This window comes from Kogia breviceps, chromosome 18 (genome assembly GCF_026419965.1).
Source record: "Kogia breviceps isolate mKogBre1 chromosome 18, mKogBre1 haplotype 1, whole genome shotgun sequence".
NCBI lineage: Eukaryota > Metazoa > Chordata > Mammalia > Artiodactyla > Physeteridae > Kogia > Kogia breviceps.
In genome coordinates this window covers 9,464,958-9,490,138 of record NC_081327.1, presented here as the reverse complement: position 1 = coordinate 9,490,138, position 25,181 = coordinate 9,464,958, and the positions used below count along the sequence as shown (strand labels likewise).

At 48.0% G+C, this 25,181-nt stretch overlaps 1 long non-coding RNA gene across 1 annotated transcript in view; it reads right to left on the bottom strand.

The window, feature by feature from the left end:
- Positions 1-1,850: 1,850 nt before the first annotated feature.
- The window catches only part of LOC136792977 (uncharacterized), an 80,040-nt gene continuing 56,709 nt past the window's right edge, over positions 1,851-25,181 (bottom strand). The window contains exons 3-5 of the long non-coding RNA XR_010837640.1: positions 8,173-8,288; positions 3,756-3,844; positions 1,851-2,029 (exon numbers count right to left, since the gene is read on the bottom strand). This is a non-coding gene — a long non-coding RNA (uncharacterized lncRNA). The remainder of the gene's footprint in view (positions 2,030-3,755; positions 3,845-8,172; positions 8,289-25,181) is intronic.

Here is a 25,181-nt window from a genome sequence, read left to right as displayed (position 1 = left end):
AATTGGGAGCATGGAGGATTTAAGAACCTGTGGCTTTTTTAAAAGTTGGGTCTTGGACTTCCCTGGTGGCACAGTGGTTAAGAATCTGCCTGCCAGTGCAGGGGACACGGGTTTGAGCCCCAGTCATGGAAGATCCCACATGCCGCGGAGCAACAAAGCCCGCACACCACAGCTACTGAGCCTGCGCTCTAGAGCCCGTGAGCTGCAACTACTGAGCCCACATGCTGCAACTAGTGAAGCCCGCGCAGCTAGAGCCTGTGCTCCACAACAAGAGAAGCCACTGTGATGAGAAGCCTGTGCACCACAACGAAGAGTAGCCCCCACTTGCTGCAACTAGAGAAAGCCCGCGTGCAGCAACAAAGACCCAACACAGCCAAAAAAATAATAATAATAAAGTATGACAATGTTAATATACTAAGTACATTACAGAACATACAAAAATAAAAAAATTAAAAGTTGGATCTCAGGAAAAGAGGCCCAACTTACTCAGTCTTCTGTTTATGGCACATTGTCATCATCATCTTTATATATTTATTTCAGTTTATCTCTTTTCCCAAATCCATCTTCTCTTCCCCTACAGCCAACCATTCTACTGGATTTAAAGTGTATATGCTTGTTTGTTTGTGTTCTTTAAAAATGGGTATTGCTCTTTGGGGTTCATATATTTAAAATCTGTGACTATGGTATTGTATCAAAATTCTCATCCTGTTTCTTACTGTGGCAGAGATGGTCAATGACCACCAGTACTGTGTTTCCATTTTCCTCCTGGACTCACAGCTGGACTACATTTCCCAGCCTCCCTTGCAGTTAGGTGTGGCCATGTGACCAAGTTTTGCCCAATGGAATCTGATGTGATGGAAGTGATGGGAGTTGCTTTCAGCCCTGACTCATAAAATCCTCCCATCCTCCACCTCCATCCACTGGTTGATTGGAGAAGGCTCTAGAGGGGAATGAGGCCCCAAGATGGACAAAGCCTGGGGCACCAAAATGACTTGTGGAGCAGAGTGCCCCACCCACCCAAATTGAACTATTATTTTGTTAAGCCACTGAGATTTGGGGGCCTAACTGTTACAATAGATGATTCCATTATTTTACATGCTCAAAATTTAAAAATAGTTTTTAATTTAAAATTTCAAACTAGAAAAATTTTAATTTAAAATAATTAAAAACTCACAAGAAATTGTAAAAATAGTGTTCCCATGTACCTTTCACACAGCTCTTCCTAACCTTAGGTGTTATCAAAACCAAGAAATTGACATTGGTACAATCTATTAACTAAACTACAGGCCTAATTCATATTTTGCCAGCTTTAACATGCACTTGTGTATGTGTGTGTGTGTGTGTGTGTGTGTGTGTGTGTGTGTGTGTGTGTACTATGAAATTTTATCACATGTAGAGATTCGTGTATTCACTACCACAGTCAGGATACAGAACTGTTGAATCAATACAAAGAAGATACCTCAACAGCAGCTAGTTTTACTTACTCTAATGAATATACACTACTTTTTCCAGTCACCATCATGTTTTTATGATCCATCTGTGTGGCTACATGGACAAACAGTGCTTCTAATTGCTGCAAACACTCTCCAGTGTGAATCTACCATTTTGCCTGCCAACTCCCCCAGCCGTTCCTTTGGATTGTGAGAACAATCCTTTGGGGTATTGTATCCAGGAGGACAATTGCTGGGTCCTAGGTGGCTGCACATGCTCGATTTGCCCAAGTCTTGCCAGGTTGTCCTACAGAATCACCGTCCCCACCCATATTCCCACCAGCAGTGTCTGAGGTTCCTGTGACCCTATGTCCCCTTGAACACCTGTCATCACCCAGCTTTCTCAGATTTCCAGGCTACCATGTGTATAACTGTATCCTGTTGTTTCAATTAGCACTTCTGAGTTGGAGCATCTCTTCACATGTTGCTTGCGTTTGGGGTGCCTTCTTCTTTTCTTTGACAGGAGAAAAGTCCAAGTGGTGAATATTGGGGTGGTATCTGGCCTTCTGGATCGTGACTCCATGTTGAACTGTCTGGATCTGCAATGTACAAAAGCAGGATCAATGAGGGCTAAAGCTCAGCCACGTGTGGAGATGAAGGTAACCCCTCCCCGCGCCATAACCTTCACTGGCTGAACCCAGGAAGCCCAAGGACAAGAGGAGGGAACAGCCACAGAGAGGTCGGGGAGAACTCTGCCTGATAGAGGCCCTTGATTTTAGATGGTGACGCATCTATTCAATCCAGTCCTTTTGCTTTGAAAGTCTGTGCACTGGTCCTCACAGAATTTGCAGTCCCAGAGATTATCTATTCACTCACTCAATCAGTCAAGAAATATATACTGGGCACCTACTGTGTGCTAGGCACTAGTCCAGGTACTGTGGACACGATAGTGAACAACACAGACAAGGCCCTGGCCCATGGAGCTGACGTTCCAATGGAATCGTGCTCACATTGTCCAAGATGTGCATTCTGAGCTGGGGATGCCAGGACTGGGACCGGCTGAGAAGGAGCTGCCTCCGCGTCTCCTGACTTCCTGCAATCACTCCCCACCCTTTCAAGCTCTCACTCTTCATACATCTTTTGAGGGTAATAAAGGGAAGGGGAGTTGGGGTAAACAGGAGTCCTTAGACCAGGCAGTGGGCCCCTCCTCACCCTGCCCCCACATCTGGAGCCCTTATGTCCTCCAGCCCAGATTTCAGCCTCTCTTGCAGGACAGAGGCCAAGAAGGTGCAAATGGTTTATCTACAGAGGTATTTTAACAGCTTCCAAGCTCCTCCCTCCCCCTTACCCTCCATCCTCCCTCCCCCTGCCCGCAGCCCTGGTTCCAACGTATCTGGTGACCCCCTGTCAGCAATAATGACCTGACTTAAGGGTGAGAAAACACAGCTGCCCTGATCTGCAGGGGAAGACAAAGGAGAGAAGGTTTAGGTTCTGCCCCAGGGTTGCGGGTGGGGAACGGGGGCCCAGTATAAGGGCCGTAGTTGTTCACTGCCTCCCCGTGACAAGGAATGAAATCCTTTGGTCTAGCGTTGGAGGCCTCCACGATACACCCCCTGCCAGCCTTCCCACCATGAGTGCACCTCACCACCCCTCTCCCTCCACACTCTCCACCACACACACACACACACACACACACACACACACACACACACACGCACAGGGAACTCCATTCTCTCGTCCCTCACTCAACACCTTACCATCTCCATGCCCCTGGCCTACATCAAGGGACGGATGCTGAACATTTGCCTGAAGATGGCACTCACTAACTCCCCACAGGAGAAGTCAAGCTCTCAGCTTGGAGTTCAAGGTCTCTGCAAAGAGTCCCATGCCTCCCTTTTCACCATTAACTTTCACACCTAGAAAGGAGCGCTCATCTCTTGCTCCCTACTCACTACCCTTGCACCCTCTCCTAGCCGGCCGTCCCACCAGGCCCAGAGGAGTGGAGGGGTGTCTCACGTGCAAGGAGCACTCTTTGATTCCCCAGGTCAAACGGGGTAAAGTCTGAGGCCTTCAGCTTGGCATTCAAGGCCTCTACAATCTGGGCTCTGCCAACTTGTCCACCATTAATTTCCATCAAAGCAGAAAGAAAACTCAGGAATCTGGTTCATCTCTCTCTATCCTCATCCTATCCAGGACTCCTGTTTACCTCAAGCTCCCTTCATAGACAGGTACCCAACCCTCCTTTAGGGAAAAGAGAATCACGGCTACCTGGTCCCTCATGAAGCCCACAGAATAGGCCACAGTGGCCATCAGAGCAATACCAACCACCATTCCAAGCACGATGTCAGCGATGCCCCCTCCAGGGATGTGTGGTCCATAGAATTCTGGGCCCTGGTCATTCTCCGATGTGGCATCTACGGAGCAGAAGAGAACCAGAGTGGGGGAAGCTGTGGCAGGTGCCCAAAGATCTCCAGTTCCTAATCCCTGGAATCTGCGGCTGTTCCCTTACATGGTGAAAAAGAGACCTTGCAGATGTGATGAAGTTAAAGATCTTGACATGGGGACATTAGCCTGGATTATCCAGGTGGGTCCTTAAATACCGTTACAAGTTTCCTTACAAGAGGGAGGCGGAGGGAGATTTGACACAGAATAAAGAAGGCCACGTGACAGAAGCAGACAGAAGCCGAGTCAAAGAGAGAAGATGCTGTGATGCTGGCTTTAAAGATGAAGGAAGGGGCCATGAGCCACGGAATGCAAGGGATGCAGCTCTAGAAGCTGGAAAAGACAAGGAAATGGAGTCTCCCCTAGAGCCTCCCAAGGAGCACAGCCCTGCCTACATCTTGACTTTGGCCCCATGAGACTGATTCTGGACCTTCCCCCTCTGAGCCTCAGTCTCCTCCGAAAACAGGCGCCAGCCTCAGGGGGCTGTTGTGAAGATGACATGAACTAACGTACGTGACGACCTTGGCCTGGGATCCTGCAGATAGTAACTGCTTAGCGTTGTCCCCTTGGTCCCTGCCCTTGGACTAGGGATGGGGGAGGGGAAGGAGATATTGTATAGATGACCCCAGTAGACTGAGTCGTTTCAGACACACATGTGTGGCCTTTTTGCCAAATCTAGGCAGAGGCAGTGATGCTAGAAAATACCAAATGTTACGCAAAGTATTAGTCAATGTATAATGTTGATTATTCATTTAATCTTGCACCTAACAAACACTTACTGGGCATCTGTTCTGAGCCACATTCTGTGCTGGGCAGTACTGGGGTCATAGTAGTGATCAAGTCAGTCCTAGCCCTGCCCTCCTGGGGCTTCCCAGTTCTGAAGGGTGTAGTAAGCACTCAAAATATGAGCTATTTTTAAACAAATTATCTAGGGGAAAGATGTCACTGGGAGCATAGAACAAGGAGATTTAGTGTAATCTGCTGGATCAGGGAACCACCTGATGGAAGGGAACCACCTTCCATCCACCCATCCATTCATCCATTTGTTACTTCATTTAACTAGTGTTTTCTGTACAGCAGGGATCAAGCCATCCCAGTCTGTGCCCTCGTGGGACTCACAGTCCAGTGAGGGAGACAGACTCACCCCCACACAGTGATGGGCCCAAGTGAGAAGAGCTGGGATGTGGAATTCCAGGGGATTTCGATAAACCAGAGGGGACACCTGACCCAGTTAGGGGGTCAGAAAGGACTTCATGGAGATGATATTTACATGAAAAGCTCCAGAGTGATGAGGGGGAGGAGATTATATGAGTGAAGGGAAGAAAGGATGACAGCAGAAGGCAGAGCTAAGTCCTAGATGTGAGAAAGAACAAGGAAGCAGGTCTGACAGGAGGTTAGAGAGCTAGGGTCTGGGCACAGAGAATGGGGAAAGATGAGATTGAACAGGATGGTGGTGCTGCTGTGGCAGGCAGATGACCGGGGACTTCACCACGGAAGGACCCACATTCCACCAATCACTTCTCTCCTCTAAAAACCAACCTCTGTTGGGAAAAAAAAAAAACAGAGTGAAATACTTTAAAGAGTTTATCTAAATAGCTGGAAGACTAAAGGAGCTGAAGAGGAGAAGAAATATATTGGTGATGCCATATACAGTCCTTGAAGAGCCAATATAAATTCTGTGAACTATTTCCTGCCACCCTCCAGATCTGTCTAGTGACTCCAAGTGATTTTGAGCTTCCAAGTTCAAGGTCACCGGGGGCATGCCTAACGATGGTCTAAGTTGGTTTTTGAAATGGGCAAGAATGTTCATAGCTGCATTATTCACAATAGCCAAAAGGTGGAAGCAACCCCCTGTCCGCTGATGGATGAACTGACAAACAAAACGTGGTTTATATGTATAGTTAGCCCTTCATATCCACAGGTTCTGTATCCATGGATACAGAGGACCAACTGTACTACACCATTTTATGGAAAGGACTTGAACATCCTCAGATTTTGGTATCTGCAGTGGGTCCTGGAACCAATCCCCATGAATACTAAGGGATGACTGTACAATGGAAATATGGCCTTAGAGGGAAAGGAAATTCTGTCACATGTTACAACTTGGATGAACCTTGAAGACATCATGCTAAGTGAAGTCAACCAGTCACAAAAGGACAAATACTGTATGATTCCATTTATTTGAGGTACCTAAAGTAGCCCAAAATCATAGAAACAGAAAGTAGAAGGGTGGTTTCCAGGAGCTGGAGGAGGGAGAGGTTAGGGAGTTAGTGTTTAATGGGTACAGAGTTTCAACTTTTGCAAGATGAAATGAGTCCTGGAGATGGAGGGATGTTAATGCTGTACTTAATGCCACTGAACTGTACCCTCAAAAATGGTTAAGATGATGACTTTTATGTTATTTGTACTATTATCACAACTTTAAAATAAATAATAAGTGGGTAAAAAGAGTTTGCATCTCTTTATGGGGAAAAGAAGGAATCATCTAAGAGGAAGGCAGGACACTGGTGGGGTTGCTGCTATCGGGATCAGCTGGCCCAAGGTCTTTGGAATCCGGCCTTATGAGCTCAGAGTGCAGGCTTTCCTGACCCCATCTACACAAACATAGCATTTCTAGGTCCAGGGAAGCAGCTTCTCCTTCTCCTTCTCCTCTATACAAGATTCTGTGCTTTTGTTGTTTTTGTTTATAAAAATCAAGGCTAGGACAAAAGAGAGCCATCACTTTCAGCCTACTTTATCTCTTAATCAAGGAGAGGTTTCTATTTTCCATCCCCACTCTGAGAGAGATGGCTAGGTGTCCTCTAATATCCTTCGTCTTCTGTAATAATAATACCCCAATTTTTAGCCAGGCACGTGGCCACCACCATAAGGACTACATTTCCCAGCCTCCCTTGCAGCTATGTATGACCATGTGACTAAATTCTGGCCAATGAGGTGTGAGCAGAAATGATGGGTATAATCGTTGACTCAGGTTCTTAAAGGAAGGGGACACACCCTTCCCTTCCTTCTTTCCCTCTCCCATGTTAGAATGGGGACATCCCTATGTCCATATGAGCCATCTTGGTCCATGCAGACAAAGGCTACTCTCCAAGGGTGGTGGAGGATTTAGAAGGAGCTAGGCCTCTGGCAATATAATGCGGTTATATCCATTCCAAAATTATTGTATCTGGACAAGGGGGAGAGAGAGAGAGGGAAAACGTATTTTTTAAGACCCTTTTGTTTGAACCCTTGTCACAGCAGCCAAATATCCCCAGGAAATACACATATTGTCCTTAGGGCACTGGGGAGCCATGGAAGAGTTTTGAGTGGGGAAGGGACAGGGTCAGATCAGAGGCTGGGAAGAGCCCTCTGGTTGTTGGGGAGGGGGTGTTTGCACTCAGCAAACACAGGCAAGTGGACATTCCACGTGGAGTGGCTCACATCCACCACCAACTTCTGTAGGGCGTAGGGGCCCATATCCGTGAGGCTGAGCGCGGTGATGTGCAAAGATCCATCTGGACTACCGTCTCCCGGCCTGTGTAGGCAGGGCCGAGGGTCCATGCAGAAAGTTAAGATCTGCTGGGCCATCTCCGTGCCCCCACCCCGAGACCAGATGAAGCACAGGAGCCTGTCTTTGGCCACGCCCTGAACAGCCAGGGTGACATTGTCCCCTTCCAGCAGCTGAGATGGGACAAGTGTGATGGTCAGTTGGGCAGCCGCTGGCATCACACAGAAGCCCAGGAGAGAGGCTGAGGGTGTGGGGAGAGAAAGACATCAGAAACACCAGGAAGGAGAGAGCAGGATCCCGGGGACAGCCCTGGCTTTCAGTCCCCGAACCTGTGCTTCTCGCTGTGTCTGACTGTGACAGACACAGAAACGGGCTGGACAGGGCCACTTCCAGGAGGGACTTGCCCCATGAATCACCAGATGGCCTCCAGCTGTCATCTCCTCCCAGGTCATGTCCTTCCCAGGGTGGCCTGTATCTGGAGATTGAGCAAGGCTTGGCCATTTCACCCTGATACAGAACAACCCTGAGGGGGGCAAAACTCTCTCCTGAGCTCCCTGCTGAATCAGCTGAAGTTCCGTCAGGCCTGCATCACTGATCCATTTCCCGCTCTCTGCCCAGTCTTGCCTCCCCCTCCTTCCCTCCACAGGTATTGATTTCTAATAAACATCCTGCGCTTGTGTCAGTTAACTAGGGCGGCCGGGACATAGTACCACAAACTGGGAGGCTTAAAACAACAGAAGTGTATTGGTTCACAGTTCTGGAGGCCAGAAGTCCAAAATCAAGTTATGGGCAGAGCCAAGCTCACTCACAAACCTGTAGAAGGACTGTTTCTTCCCTCTTCCAGCTTCTGGTGCTCTGCTGGCAATCCCTGGCGTTCCTTGCCTTGTGGGAGCGTCACTCCAATCCTCTGTCTTCATATGGCTGTCTTCCTATAAGGACACCAAGCATATTGGAGCAAGGGGCCCACTCTACTCCAGTATGACCTCATCCTGTTTTTTTGTTTGTTTGTTTGTTTGTTTTTTTTTTTTTTTTGCGGTACGCGGGCCTCTCACTGTTGTGGCCCCTCCCGTTGCGGAGAGCAGGCTCCAGACGCGCAGGCGCAGCGGCCATGGCTCACGGGCCCAGCCGCTCTGCGGCACGTGGGATCTTCCCGGACCGGGGCACGAACCCGCGTCCCCTGCATCGGCAGGCGGACTCTCAACCACTGCGCCACCAGGGAAGACCCATCGTGGTTTTTTTAAAATTTTTACTGGAATTTGCTTGCCTTTACAATGTTGTGGTAGCCTCCGCTGCACAACAAAATGAATCAGCCACATACACACGGATATCCCGTCCCTTTCGGACTTCCCTCCCATGTAGGTTACCACAGTGCATTAGGTAGAGTTCCCTGTGCTATACAGTTTGTTCCCATCGGTTGTCTATTTTATACATAGTATCAATAATATGTATGTGTCAATCAGGGTCTCCCAATTCCTCCCACCCCACCCCTTTCCCTTTGGTATCCATACTTTTGTTCTCTATGTCTGTGCAGTATGACCTCATCTTAATTAATAATATCTGCAACAATTTTATTTCCAAATAAAGTCATATTCTGAGGTTCCAGGGGCTAGAACTTCAACGTATCTTTTTTTTGGGGGGGGAAGGACACTATTCGACTCATAACACCTCCCCCAACTCCATTTCAGGGTCTGCTTCTGAAAAACCCAATCTGTGACAATGACTTCGGACAGGTGGCTTCACTGAGCCTCTGAGCCTCTGTTTTCTTAAAATAGAAGCAACACTGCCTTGAGGGTTCATGAGGATAGACATGTAAAATGCCCAGGACAGAGTAAGAAATACAGAAGTTAAATAAATGGGAGCTTTCAACTGTTATTCAATCAACAGTCATACCACAAACATTTGATGAGCACCTACCATGTGCCAGGACCACAGCTGGGCAATGCGATAAGATAATGAACTGTAAAATCAAAACCCTACCCTCATGCAGCCTGTGGATGGGCCAATGGAAAAAATGGACATTAACCATCCATCCATCCAAATAAATGTCAATTTACATACTGCAGTATTAATGAAGAGGTGCAGGGTGCAATGGCAACATGGAAGTGTAACGTTTAGACTGAGATCTGAAGAAGGATTCATCCAGATTGAGAAAATAAACAATTGTGAGATGGGGGAAAGGACATCCAGGCAGAGGGAACAGCATGTGCAAAGACCCAGAGGAGGGAAGGGGCATAGACTGTCTGAGGAAATGAAAGAAGCCTGCATGGCCAGTGAATAGTGAGGAATGCAACTGTGTTTAGTAGATGATTTCCGATGCTAAGAATGATGGTGCAGTGCTTTGAATGATGGTCCCCCAAAAGATATGTCCACCCGGAAACTATGGATGTGATCTTATTTGGAAAAGGGTCTTTGCAGATGTAATTAAATTAAAGCTCTCAAGATGAGATCATCCTGGATTATCTGGGTGGGCCCTAAATCCAGTGACAAGTGTCCTTATAAGAGACAAAAGATGAGAAGACATAGACACACAAAGGAGGAGGCCATGTGAAGATGGAGACAGAGATAAGAGTGATGCAGCCACAGGCCAAGGAACACCTCGAGCCACCAAAAGTTGGAAGAGGTGAGGAAGTCTCCTCCCCTGGAACCTTTAGAGGGAGTGCAGCCCTGCCAATACCTTGATTTCAACTTCCGCCCTCCAGAATTGTGAGAGATAAAATTCTGTTGTTTTAAGCCACCAAGTTTGTAGTAATTTCTTATGACAGAAGAAACTAATACAGGAAACTAATACTAGGAAACTAATACAGATAGTAACAGAAAAGTGTCAGAGGAACCAGATAGCGTAACAGGCTGTTCAGGAGGCAAGGTAGTGATTTTCCTGTCACTGAAGGGGAACAGGATGGGGACCTCCTCAGGAGGCCTTGTTTTCCAACTGGGATCCCCCCCCCCCATCAGAAGCATCTCAAAACTAAAAGCCACTTGGTGTCATGTACTTGAATCTCTGTCCAGGTGTCAAACCCATGAACTGATCTCCCTCCCTCCTACGTTCCATCCTTCCCACCTGGCATCCATCCTACAAATCCCTCCAGGTCCCTCATCCTCAGACACCACTGTCCCCAGGACTTCAGTGGAAATATTCTCCTCTTGGAAACTTTTAATGGCATAAAATCACCAAAACTTCTTAAAGCAATAATACCCAATGTGGGCAAAGATGTTCAGAAACTGGCACTGTCATACACACTTTGTGGCAGGCTACATTGACATAGTTATTTTGAAGGGCAATTTTACGTCATGTATCGAGGATTAAAATGTGACCCAACTATTCTACTTTCAGGAATTCAGCCTCAGAAAATAATCTGTGACATGCAAAATAGATTTATACATGCAGTTCTTCATGACATAGCTCTTGTCCCCCTCCCTACCTCCATCTCTTCATCTTTTGCTGACCACTCACTTGAGCTTCATATACCGGCCAGATTAAACACACATCATGGGAATGTGTGTGCTTTTTCTTTTCACTGGGTTACTTTCTTTCTCTTTTCTTTTCTTTCTTTTTTTTTTTTTTTCTTTTCTTGAGGGCGGTGAGGGTTGGACTGGGGAGATACTATCCTCCTCCTGCCTGGTGAACTCCTGCTCATCCTTCAAGGATGAATTTAGACATCACCTCCACCAGCTTCCTGACCTCCTGGGGGCATGTTGGGTGCCTCCTCATGGTCTCCAAGTACCTCCCTTAGTGCTTGAAAAGCAACTACAAGTGATGAACAGGGAAGATGCTAGAGCCGGTCTCTGATTCTAGCACCCACTTCACACGGCTGTATGACTCTGGGCAAGTTACCCACACCTCTGGCAGTTTTCTTTCAAACATTTATTAAGGAAGCGCCGTGTACCGGGGATTTTCTGTATACTTTACAAGTGGCAACACACTGAACCTCACAGCAACCTTATGAGGCAGGGATTATTACTACCCATTTTCCAGGTGAGGAGACCGAGGCCCTGAAAGCTTAAATGGCTTGTTGAAGCTCACGCAGTGTATCTTGCAGAGCTGGGTCTGAATCCATGATGTCAGCAGCAATGCTATGCTGCTTCTGGGCCTCAGTCTCTTCATCTGGAAAATGGGGCTAATAGTAACAGTGCTCCCTCATAGAGGGACTCTGAGGACCAGATGAGCTGCTTATGAATGCACCTGGAGCAGGAGCGTCTGGCCCATCTTCAGTACCTGCTGGGGATCAGAGAGTATTATCACTGACTGGACTATAATCCTAGTCCCTGTCTTCTATCTTTTCATCATCCTCATTAATCACAGCCTAAAGCCCCCTGCTTACTATTTTCCAGCCACTCAAAACAGTGTTCATTTGGTCTTCACAGCAGCCCTCAGGGGGAGTCCAATTATTGCCCATTTCCCAAATAAGGAAATTGAGCAGATCAGAGAGGTTGAGTGACTTACCTCAGGTCACAGAGGTGACAGAGCTAAAGCCAGACGTTACCTTGGCTGGTCCCACACAAAGCCACCCTGCCCCACAGCCTCCCTTTTAGACATGATCACTTAACAGAGAGAAACTCCATCCCTGGATCTCGCACAACCAGCCAGGCCTTGAAGGCTGGCCAGACCCCTGAGAAATGCCCTCTATCACTCCTCACCTAGGAGTAGGTTCCCCACCCAGGGCTCACCCCGGCCACGGGGAACATCCAGATGCTGAGCCATGGGTCCTCAAAGTCCCCCGGAGTGCTTCCTCCTGAAGGGACCTTGGTCTGCAGAGAACATCCCGTGAAATCCCCAGGGCCTCTAGAGGCAGCCAGGTGGTGGATCCAGCCCAGAACCTCAGCTCTGAGGGGGGATGGCTTGGACTTCCATGACCCTGACAAGGGCCGTGTGCAAGTGCGCTGGCAGCCCAGGGAGAGGCTGGCAGAGTCCTCCTCCGCTTACTGCTGTTCAACGTCCCATTATCTCCTCATCTTTGACCATGGCCCCGGCCTGGAACTCATGCACTTTGCTCGCCCTCGTTACTCTCCTGGTAGGCAAACGAAGGCAGGGCCTGCTGGAAGTTCCCTGTTCTGCTGTCAAATTGGGGAAACAGAGGCCCAGAGAGAGCAGGAGACTTCCCTGGATGGCCCAGGGATTCTGAAGTCTGGCCCTGGCTGGCTTCCCACGCGTCCGGGCCAGTCTGAGGTCCCATGTGGAAATGGGAAGTGAAAAGCTTCTTCGGCAGCCCTAGGTGGGCTGGTCAAAAAGAAAAGGAGACTCATATTTACTGGGAAACCAGCTTTGCCAAATGCAACAGCAAAGTCTGTGCTTCAGCTTTCGTGTCTCTCCAGAATCTGACTACTTCTTACTAGTACCACCGACGCTTTCAGCATCTCCCACCTGGACCACTGACTGCGGTTGCCTACCCACTGGGCTCCCTGCCCCTGCCCTCGCCTTCCACTGTCTGTTCCCCCACGACAGCCAGCTGGAGGGATCCTATGAGCACCTAAGTCGGTACTGCCCCTTCCCTGGTCAAAAGCTCCCTCCCATCTCACCCAGCAAAAATGCTAAAGTCCCTAGAGTGGCCCACAAGGCCCCACGAGATGTGGAGCCATCACTGTTCTCACATCCTGCTTCTCCCCATCACTCCCGCCACTCTGTCCCTCCACTGTTTTGTAAACACACAGAGCACAGTCCTGCCTCAGGGCCTTTGCACTTGTTTTTCTTTCTGCCCCAAACACTCTTCCCTAGATATCCACAGGCTTCCTCCCTCACCTCATTCAGGTTCTTGTTCAGATGTCACCCCTTCAGAGAGACCTTCCCTTGTAACCAAGCAGGACCCTATGGGGCCTTCCCAGGACAGACCCCCACCCCCGTGTCCTCTTGCTTGTAGAAAAGCTTTAGTCTTCCAGGCCTCCCCTCAGTCTCAACAGGCTGGCTCAAGAGTTAGAAAATGTGAGGATGTAGAAACAAAGAATCGCAGTTGGGTGGGAAAACTGGTAACAATTTGACTCTAAATCAGCCACATAGCAGAGTCACCAAGCTCCCAGTTCCCTAAAAGCTACAGATAAAGGCCTGACACACATTCCTATGTTGTTGTTACAGGAAGCGGACCCCAGCAGGTGAAAACTGCTGGCTGTAAGCACGTAGACCCCAGACTGGTTGAAACGAGATACGTGATGCTCAAAACTGTATCTTGATGCCAAACAATCCGAGAATTGTACACAAGCTGATCATAAACCCTGCCACGCCCTCCCTAACTCGGCCTTTAAAACCAATGTCTCCGGGACTTCCCTGGTGGCGCAGTGGTTAAGAATCCGCCTGCCAATGCAGGGGACACGGGTTCGAGCCCTGGTTGGGGAAGATCCCACATGCCGCGGAGCAACTAAGCCCGTGCGCCACAACTACTGAGCCTGCGCTCTAGAGCCCGCGAGCCACAACGACTGAGCCCACGTGCCTCAACTACTGAAGTCCACGCCCCTAGAGCCCGTGCTCCGCAACAAGAGAAGCCTCTGCAATGAGAAGCCTGCGCACCACAAAGAAGAGTAGCCCCCGCTCGCTACAACTACAGAAAGCCCGCGCACAGCAACGAAGACCCAATGCAGCCAAAAAAAGAAGGAAAAAAAAAACCTTTGTCTCCTAACCGGCAACTTGGAGATGCTCTTAGGACATTAGTCCATCATCTTCCCAGGCTGCTGGCCTCCTGAATAAAGCAGCTTTTCCTTTTCCACCAACACTTGTCTCTTGAGTACTGGCCTTCCAAGCAGGGAGCTGCCGAAGCTGGGTTTGGTACAAGTCTCGTCCCGTTACACCCTGACCACTCTGCACACCCCAGCTCTCTCTGTGTCCCACCTGTCTGGTTGATTTCACTCCGAAGCACTCAGCACTGTCTGACACCCTCTCTCTGCCTTGCGTTTTTTTGTGGATTACCTGCTTCCCCCTAAATCAGCTCCGTGAGGCCAGAATTTCTGTCTGTTTTGTCAACCACCCAAAGTTAGGACAGTGCCTGGCATATAATAGGTGCTCAATACATATTTCATGACCGAATGTGTGAGATCCTCCCACCCAGCAGGTAATTTAATCCAGATTAAGTGAGGGCTTTCGTTCCCACGGCACACAGACAGGAATGGAGGCTCAGAGAGGCCAGGTCACTTCCCAGGCACACAAAGCTCAGAAGGGGAAGATCTGGCAGAAGGATCCACATCTGTCTGATGCCAAAGCCCACATTCTTTTCTTTTTAATTTTATTATAGTTGATTTACAATGTTGTGTTTAATTTCTGCTGTACAGCAAAGTGATTCAGTTATATATATATATAATATATACACATATATATAAAGAATATATATCCTTTTTCATTCTTTTCCATTATGGTTTTTTTGTGTGTGTGTGTGGTACGCGGGCCTCTCACTGCTGTGGCCTCTCCCGTTGCGGAGCACAGGCTCCGGACGCGCAGGCTCAGCGGCCACGGCTCACGGGCCCAGCCGCTCCGCGGCACGTGGGATCATCCCGGATCGGGGCACGAACCCGTGTCCCCTGCATCGGCAGGCAGATTCTCAACCACTGCGCCACCAGGGAAGCCCTCCATTATGGTTTATTATAGGATATTGAATATAGTTCCCTGTGCTATACAGTAGGACCTTGTTGTTTATCCATCCTATATGTAATAGCTTGCCTCTGCTAATCCCAAACTCCCAATCCTTCCCTCCCCACACCACCCAAAGCCCATATTCTTAACTACCATTCTATACTGCCCCTAGACATGGGGGTGGTACTGCCAAGGCCCAGAGAGAATGCCAGTGGCTGTCCCCCTTGATATCCCCTTAGTTAACCAGGAAATCTCTCAAAGAGAAGAAGCAAAGGATATAGGGAGTCAGAGCAAGCCCTTCTGCAAGATCCCTTGAATATCCCTCCCAATGCCAAAAGGCAGTCTTTCACTCCTGGCTGAGGGAAGCTCCGACCCCTGGTGGCCATGCACGGGCCCTGCCCCGTTAGTGTCCCCGGACGTGAATGCTGACAAGGGTAACACTTAGCAAAGGCAAATGCTTAAAATCCCCGATATACAAAAAGCCCCTAAATAGCAATAGGAAAAAGAAAACCAGCACAATTTTTTAAATGGGTAAAATATGCAGCTAGGCAATTCACAAAGCCTATCATCTTCAAAAGACCAACGCGCTTCGGAAAAGAGATGCAGCTTCACTAGTGAAAGAAATGCAATTTAAAACAATATTGAGGAATGAATGTTCGCACAAAGATGGGCGATAAAATGTGAGTGAACTATTAATTATATCCAGGACTGGGAAAAGAGACGCTTCCAAACAGTGTTAGAGAAAGTAAACTGGTAAAATCTTTGGGATGTCAGTATTTATAAAAACGTATGATACGTGTACCCTTTTCATCCAGAAATTCCGCTTCTGAGAGTCTATCCTACAGAAATAGACACACATGTGGACAAAGGTATAGGTACCAGGTTGTTCACTGAGGCTTTGTTCTTAATTGCAAAGGATTAGAAACAAGCTGAATGTTGATTGATAACAGAGTGATTAAATAAATGCTAGTAAATTTCTACTATGAGATATTAGAAAGTCATTGCAAATAATGAGGTAAGTCTACTGATATAGAAAGATCCCCCAAAACATACTATTAATTGGAAAGAAACCTACAAATAACAACAACAACAAAAAAACCACCACGGGATTATGTAAACATTTTTTGAGAGCTCTAGAAAGACCTACACCAAACTAATAAGCGATATGGTGTATATCTGTTGGAATTTTTAGCTGTCTGGCACCCCTTCCTGTGTTTGGAAAAATGCCGACCATGTGGGTCTTGGGAATAGGCCGAGCGCATCCTTCCCAACTGAAGCCTCAAAGTTCAAATGTTTGTTTTCCCAGCCTCCCTTGAGATAGGAAACAGACACATGACCAGGAGTCAGGCAACCGGACCTGCCCTCCTTGGACTTTGCATTGAGAGCTAGTGACATAAAGAAGCAGGACCAGGGGTTTCCCTGGTGGCCTAGTGGTTAGGATTTGGCACTTTCACTGCAGTGGCCCAGGTTCAGTCCCCGGTTGGGGGAACTGAGATCCCACAAGCCGCGAGGTGCAGCCAAAAGAAAACAAAAAATTTTAAAGCAGGACAATTAATTCTTCACATGGGGAGCAGAGGCACAGGTAGCAGACTGGCTCCAGCCCTGGGACATAAGCTGTGGATGCCCGTGCTGAGGGCGCCCCGGGGCTGTGCTCTCGCATGCTGACCCCCTTTATTACTGAAGCAGGCAGAGTTCTCGGTTGCAGACAACAGAGTCCACTCTAGTGAGTCCAAGCAGGGCTGGATTTATTCTGGGTTCTGAGCAGCTTACTGACAACTGGGAAGTTGGGAGGAAACGGGCTCCAAGGTGGGCTTCCAGGTGAAGATCGTAGGGGGTGCCAGGACCGGGTTGCCTGTGTCACAAAATAATAGTGGGGGGTCCAGTTTGGGGGAGATGAGTCTGGTGGAGGGATGGTTTTGATCACCCCAAAGGTGAGTATGAAAGGCAGGAGGTCGCCCAGACCCCCATCTTGCGGGCTCAGGGTAGGAACGAGGGAGGGAACCATTGGGAGACAAATGATTACACTCGACTGAGCCAAGAGGGCTCAGAAGCCACGCCGAGGGTCTACATTTAATAAGCACAGTCCTGGAGCTTACTCTACACCAATTTTTTTTTTCCATCGTGCATGGTTTCTCTAACTTTTTAATGCTGTATAGAGTTCCACCGTAAGGCTATATCCTAGCTTATATAGCCAGAGCCCTGTGTAGGGACATCTGAGTGGATCCCAAGCTCATACCTGTGCAAGAGTATCTGTGGAATAAATGCCCAGAAACTGAGTCACCGGGTGAATGTATTGTAGTTACAGTTAAAACTTAAGAGGGCACGGTGACCCCAGCAAACTGGAGGACTCGGGGATGGCCAGGCAGGTGTGTCCTAAACACCTCAGACTTTGCTATGTGCTGGTCTTGCCTATGGACAGACAATGCTGTGGCCGGACTGGCCCTTGTGCTTCTTATTGTGACTGCAAGACACCCTTCAGCAATATCCTTCAGGAAACTTAGGGGGGAAAGTTTTATTACAGGTCCTGGAAATTACACAGCACACCTGGGGTCACACAGTGAGGTCATGGGTAGAGAAAGAGAGAGAGAGAGAGAGGTAGCCAGCACACAGGCCTGGGGTTCTGCTTTCATTGGGGTCAAGGGTGGAGGCCTAAGGTTTCGTGGGTTCACTCTTTATTGGTGAATTTAGAGCATAAGAGTGGGAATTTAAAGCATGGGAAGAGAAAAAACAAGGGGCCCGAATGGTCAGTTATGGAAACCAACCAAGATCTCTAAAACAAAGGAGCCTGAGGCAGGAGGTAGGGTGAGAGCGGTGGGGTGTGGACATAGTCTGGCTCTTTATCTATCGGGTCAGCCAAAACATTCTGGCCGACCCAATTGTTACGTGGCTGGTAACGTTTTTTTAGTCCAGATAGCCGACTTCGAAGTGGATGCCTCCGCAATCAAAGCTTAAATCGGGCACTTGCATTACAAAAAAGAGAAAACCCAACTGTCAGGCCTTAAGCTACAGACTCTGGCCCCTCTCTGTCTCCAGCACCCACAGCCTTGGCAGTCACCTCTCTCCACAACTTTGCATCCACCAGAACTAACCCTGACCTTCATCCCAACTTCTGGAAGTCACCACAAGGGGTTCCAGAAGCCTAGATCACCCTTCATCTTCTATACTTTAACCCCCTTGTGACTCAGCAAGTTCTACTTTCCATCCCCAACTTTCCCACCTCTCACCACAACTCCTGAAACCTTTCCGCTGAGCTCCCAGAAAGTCAGGTTCTGGACCAACCAGATCACAGAAGGCAACCTCTTCTGCCTCCTCTTTGCTCCAAGGGAAACCTGCTCTCCCCCAGGGAACGTCTCTTCCCCTAGCCTTCTCTAGGGGTGGTGACTTTTTTTCTCTTCCACAGCTCTTTGCCAACGAGACGAGAGGCAGGTGGGTGGCCCTTTTGCTCCTCGCTGCTGCTTCCAGACCACAGAAGTCCTCATGGAAGGTTCTCTGACCTGACATCTCAGCTTGCTTATTCATCTTTAGCTGCCTGCATTCTATGATGCCCACGTATTGAGCTTTTCATTTCAGCTGTTACACTTTTCACAACGAACGCCTCTGGTTGGGTCGTCTTTATAATGTGCTCCTCTGGCTTCCCACTTCCAATACTCTTGCATCTACCAGAGGATATCAGGTTTATTTTCACTTCTTGCTGTGTCTGCTCCAGTTATTCTGCTGTCTGGAATAGTGATTCATCTTCTCTTTATTATATGCCGTTAGCTCTCTTAAGTGTTAGCTTTCCTACGATACGCGTGGAATTGAGGTTCGTCTGTCTGAACTGACATCAGAATCATGTGTGATCAGCACCTGGCCAGATCCACTTAGGAGGGAAGGAGTAAAGGAAGTGAGAGAGGAGAGGAACGGATTGGGAGTTTGGGGTTACCAGATGCAAGCCATTGTATATAGAATGGATAAACAACAAGGTTCTACTGTACAGCACAGGGAACTCTATTCAATACCCTGTGACAAACCATAATGGAAAAGAACATGAAAAAGAATATATATATGTGTGTGTATAACTGAATCACTTTGTTCTACAGCAGAAATTAATACCACATTGTAAATCAACTACACTTCAATAAAATTAATTTTATAAAAAGGAAGTGAGAGGTGTCAGCAGCCTGGCTTCCGGAAGCAAAGGGCTCTGAACATACCGATTTAGAAAGCAAATTGGAAATGCTTCCAAGTATGGTCTCTGGGTTTGAATTCTGGCTCACTGATTTCCAGCTGAGCGATCTTGGGCAAATTACTAGACCTCTCTGAGCCTCCATTTCCTAATCTGATAAATACAGGTTACTACATTTTTTTTTTTTTTTTTTTTTTTTTGGCTGCGTCAGGTCTTTCTCTAGTTGCGGCGAGCCGGGAGCTACTCTTCGTTGCGGTGTGCGGGTTTCTCATTGCGGTGGTTTCTCTTGTTGCGGAGCATGAGCTCTAGGTGCACGGGCTTCTGTAGTCGTGGGCTCAGCAGTTGTGGCTCACAGGCTCTAGAGCGTAGGCTCAGTAGTTGTGGCACACGGGCTTAGCTGCTCCACGGCATGTGGGATCTTCCCGGACCAGGGCTCGAACCAGTGTCCCCTGCATTGGCAGGCGGATTCTTAACCACTGCGCCACCGGGGAAGTCCCGATATACGTTTATCATGAGGTTGTGAAGATATTAAAATGGCTGCTAATTCTTTGTCACTCCTCCCACGAAGAGGTGGGGACCGCAACCCCTCCCCTGGAATCGGGGCCAGCTTGGGACTTTTTCAACCAGTAGTGTAAGACAGAAGTGATGCTGCATGACTTTCCTGGTGAGGTCATAAAAGGCCATGGAGCTTCCATCTACTTCTCTTGGTAAAATTAGCTTCCTGTGGCTGCTATAACAAACTGCCACGAGCATAGCGGCTTAAGGAAACATCAATGTATTATTTCACCGTTCTGGAAGTCAGAAATTTACGATGGCTTGGCAGTGCTGCATTCCTTTGGGTGCTAGGGCGGAATCCATTTCCTTGCCTTTCCCCTATTCTAGAGGCCATCTGCACTCCTTGGATTAGCTCATGGCTCCTTCCCCGCATCGCTCCGACCTCTGCTGCCACCATCATGCCTCCTTCTCTGACTCAGATCCTCTGCTTCCCTCTTATGAGGACTCTTGTGATTACACTGGGTCCATCCACATAAGCCAGAATGATCTCTCCATCTCAAGATCATCAGCCTAATTACATCTGCAAAGTCCCCTTTGCCATGTGAAGTAACATATTCACAGGTTCAAGAGACTAAGACGTGGACATCTTTAGGGGACCATTACTCAGCCGACCACAGTTGGACAGATGTCTCCTCCCTGTGCCTCAGTTTCCTCATCCTCAAAATGCGGGTAACAACACTACCCACCTCTGAGGTTGTGGTGAAGATTAAATGAAACCATAAGTGCTTGGAACCAGACCGGGCACCAAAAAGGGCTCAAAAGTATTCGCTATTGTCTTAGTTTAGAATCTCCCAGAACATGACCCTGAAACTTCCTAGTTAGTCTGGGAAGTGCAGTGAACAGTGGTGGGAGGTGATACAGGGAAGGGAAATTAAATAATAAAGGGTGGCCACTAAGCCAGCTGCCACTTCAGGTAACCAGAGATCAAGCCAACAGGGAGGGTCTGGGAAGTGCGACAGAGTGCACACCTGAGGGGCGAGGGCGCTGTTTTTGCTCGTTTCCCTCAGTTGTCACCTGAGGGCTGCTCCCCCAGGGTGTGAATTTCCTGGCACTCCCGGTCTGGCCCATGCTGGCAGAGTGGCCTTCTGTGGTTCCAGAAAATAGCTCACAGGTACCGAGATGCACACTGGAAGTCCACTAGAGTGCCACGGAACATATGAGGGATGTAGGCAAGGCTCTGAGAGCATCTGCTGCAACTGTTGTTGTTGTTTTTTTTTTTTTTTGCGGTATGCGGGCCTCTCACTGTTGTGGCCTCTCCCGTTGCGGAGCACAGGCTCCGGACGCACAGGCTCAGCGGCCATGGCTCACACGGGCTTAGTTGCTCCGCGGTATGTGGGATCTTCCCGGACCAGGGCACGAACCCGTGTCTCCTGCATCGGCAGGCGGACTCTCAACCACTGCGCCACCAGGGGAGCCCTGTTGTTGTTTTTTAATGTTGTATTTTTACTAATATACCACATTTTGAGATAGTTTTTAATGAGCATAAGTATATAAAGGAAAAACTTGAAAATTATACTCAAACTATACCTTGTTAAATACACTATGATCTTCAAAATTTCCTATATCAAAGTTTGTAGTTTGCATTTTTATTCAAAGGATGGCAGCATATTTAAAATTATGTAAAATATGACTCCATGAGTCTCAGAGTAAAACATTACGGCACATACATGTGTATAAGACTGTGGGTGATTAGGTCACATTTCACTCTAAGAATTAGCTGAATTGTGAGAGAATGTCTCCCATCAAAGATACATAGAAATCAACTTTAAATCCTCTTTAAAAATAGTATTTTAAAAGAATTTTAAAAGAATACCTCACATTTGCAATGTCATTTTCCTTATGAGCTAAGCCTTCCCTTGCTTTTCATTTTATTTATTTATTTATTTTTTAAACACCTTTATTGGAGTATAATTGCTTTACAATGGTGTGTCAGTTTCTGCTGTATAATGAAGTGGATCAGTTATGCATATACACATGTTCCCATCTCTCTTCCCTCTTGCATCTCCCTCCCACCCTCCCTATCCCACCCCTCTATTCCCTTGCTTTTTAAATTCATATCATTAGCTTGTGTTCTTTGAGTGTTCAGTTTACACTATTGAAAGCTGTATGGAGATATATTAGATATATCTTACATCTTAAATTTTATATTTAATTAAGTGATAAACACATGTTAAACCCCCATCGTTTTTAATATTATACCCAGCTAAATGGGATAAGAATTCATGCAAGCTGTGTGAATGATCCTGAAACCGAGTCCCCCTAAAACCAAGTCCCTCTGTCCAGTTTATAATTAACCTGTCTATCCACAACTTTATTCCCTTTCTTGTCCTGAACCTGCTCCCCATCAAGATTGACCAGTATCAAAGAAAGGAGGGTTTTCACCAAGCAGGACCCCATGGGGCCTTCCTGGGACAGACACCCACCCCCAAGTCCTCCGCCTGCCTCTTGTTTATAGAAAAGCTTTAGCCTCCTCGGCATTCCCCAAGTTTCAAAGAGCAATTTAATCAGAGAAGTGAGAAAAATGCAGAAACAAAGGAAAACAGTCAAACAAGACAAAACAACAATAGTTCGGCCATTAACAAAGTCAAGCACCATTAGTTCCTCCTCAAGGACTATAGATAATATCCTGAGCCATATCCTTGAAGAAGCTAACTGGATGCTGACCACAAGCACAGAGATTCCAAACTAGTTGGAACCAGAAAGTTGATGATGTTGACTCCCAATTACCTCCCCACCAACCAAGCAGAAGAATGTCCACAAGCTGATCATGCACCCCGCAGCACTCTCCCTCACCCTGTCTTTACAAACCTTTCCCTGAAAGCCATTGGAGAGTTTGGGTCTTTTGAGCATTAGCTGCCCATACTCCTTGCTTGGTGCCTGCAATAAACACTGCACTTTCCTTCACCACAACCCAGTGTCAGGAGATTGGCTTTGCAGCAAGCCGGGGAGCAGACCCAAGTTTGGTGCAGTGACAATCCTGAGGCTGTGGAAGAGAACTGCTAAAGGCACATCCCTCCAGCTCTTAGTGCCTGCTGAGGCTGCTTGAGCTTCTGTGTCGTGGGCCACCCCCATCTCATCCCCTTGGTCATGAGACATGAACTAGGTATCAGTGGGCAGTGGACAGAGGCCACACAAGAGGGAGGCAAACCACTCCCAAGAGGCTCAGCAGGAAACTGCCCCACTAGATGGACACCGTATTCAATGAAGCAAACCACGCCCAAGAAGGGCACTCAAAGCAAGTCAGGGTTGGGGGCCCCTGAGGGGGCCCATGCACTGCCAACACACCGCTGGCCTCAAAGGGCAGGAAATCCCAACGTGAAATCATTCAAGAGTGAAGAGGTTTTTTATCAAGAGGTCAAAGGCTGCCTCCAAATCAAAGACAGGATGGGGCTGGGTCTCATGGACCTGAGCATCCAGGGCCCCCCACACCCTCAGAGCAGCTTCTCTCCATTTCCCTGAACTCAGATGGACCAGGTTCAAATCCCACTTCATGCCCCACAAGCTGTGTGATCTCCAGTTGCGTGACCCCTCTGACCCTCACGCACAAGAGGGAAAATATTAGCTTTCCTTCCTGTGGGAACACGGCCTGGCCCACAGCGTGGCTTTGGGTTTGTTATCATATATGTGTATATATTAGGTATGACTATAACATATAATTATATACGTTACGTATAATGTGCATTATTATTCTTAATATTAATTATCCTCTCAGGGACTTCCCTGGTGGCGCAGTGGTTAAGAATCCGCCTGCAAATGCGGGGGACATGGGTTTGAGCCTTGGTCCGGGAAGACCCCACATGCCGCGGAGCAACTAAGCCCGTGCGCCACAACTACTGAGCCTGCGCTCTAGAGCCCACAGGCCACAACTACTGAGCCTGTGAGCCACAACTACTGAAGCTGTGCGCCTAGAGCCCACGCTCCGCAACAAGAGGAGCCACCGCAATGAGAAGCCTGTGCACCGCAATGAAGAGTAGCCCCGCTTGCCGCAACTAGAGAAAGCCCATGCGCAGCAACAAAGACCCAACGCAGCTAACAAAAAATAATTTTTAAAAAAATCCTCTCACTGACAAGCTCTCTCCATCAAGGGGAGAAAATGGCTGCAGCAGACCCCTGACTTTGTCTCTGAAATTCAGCCACCAGGGGGCGCATGACTCCCTGGTTTTAAGTCCCAGACACCACTTCTCCCTCAAGCCTGCTAGTGCCAGTCTTGGACATCCTGAGGCCTCTTCTCTAGACAGTTCGTGGAAATGGAATCAGATGTCATGTGGTCTTTCGTGTCCAACCTCTTTCGCTCAGCATCACGCATCTGAGCCGCATCCAAGTTGTGTGGATCAAGAGCTCATTCCGTTTTATGTAAATTGGTGCAGCCACTATGGAAAACAGCACGGAAGTTCCTCAAAACACTTAAATTACAGTTGCCATGTGATCCAGCAATCCCACTCCTGGGCATATAACCAGACAAAAGTATAATTCGAAAAGATACATGCACTCATATGTTCATAGCAGCACTATTCACAATAGCCAAGACGTGGAAGCAAACTAAATGTCCATTGACAGATGAATGGATAAAGAAGATGTGGTACATATATACAATGGAATGTTACTCAGCCATAAGAAAAGAATGAAATAATGCCAGTTGCAGCAACATGGCTGGATCCAGAGATTATCATACTAAGTGAGGTAAGCCAGACAAAGATAAATATCATATGATATCACTTATATGTGGAATGTAAAATATGACACAAATGAACTTATTTATGAAACAGAAACAGACTCACAGACAGAGAACAGACTTTTTTTTTTTTGCGGTTCGCGGGCCTCTCACTGCTGCGGCCTCTCCCGTTGCGGAGCACAGGCTCCGGATGCGCAGGTTCAGCGGCCACGGCTCACGGGCCCGGCTGCTCCGCGTGGCATCCTCCCGGACCGGGGCACGAACTCCTGCATCGGCAGGCGGACTCTCAACCACTGCGCCACCAGGGAAGCCCTACCCAACTTTTAATGAGGAAAACTTTCAAGCCTACTCACAGATAAGAGCGGTACAATGAACATCTATATTTCTTTACGTAGATTTCACAAATCGTTAACATTTTGCCACATCCGTTTTACCACACTCCAAAATGTTCCTCGTGCATTTAGAGAACAAACATGCAGGGCCTAAGGAGACAGCTCAAATTCTCACAAAGCTGACACCCACGTAAGCATGAGCTAGAGCCGGCCAGGGACAGAGGCTGTCCTTATGTCTCACTCCAACTCACCACCTCCACCCTCCTCCCCAAAGACACACCACATCACTGGGGCAGGTTTGAAATGAGATTGTTCATCTTCTGGGGAGGGTTAAAGATTCCTAGGAAAATCAGCAGAAAGCTCTCCAGGCCTCTCTCTGAGCTGAAAATGCAGATACGCACAACAGCTGCCACTCAATTTGAAGAGATTTCCCAGCCCTGAAGTTCACCCGGGCATGAACCTCCCCCGGGAAAGGGTGGAAGCAGGTACCTACAGCTGCCTCCAGGGGGCGCCCGGGAGACTCTGGGCTCAGGCAAGCTGTGCAAAGGACCA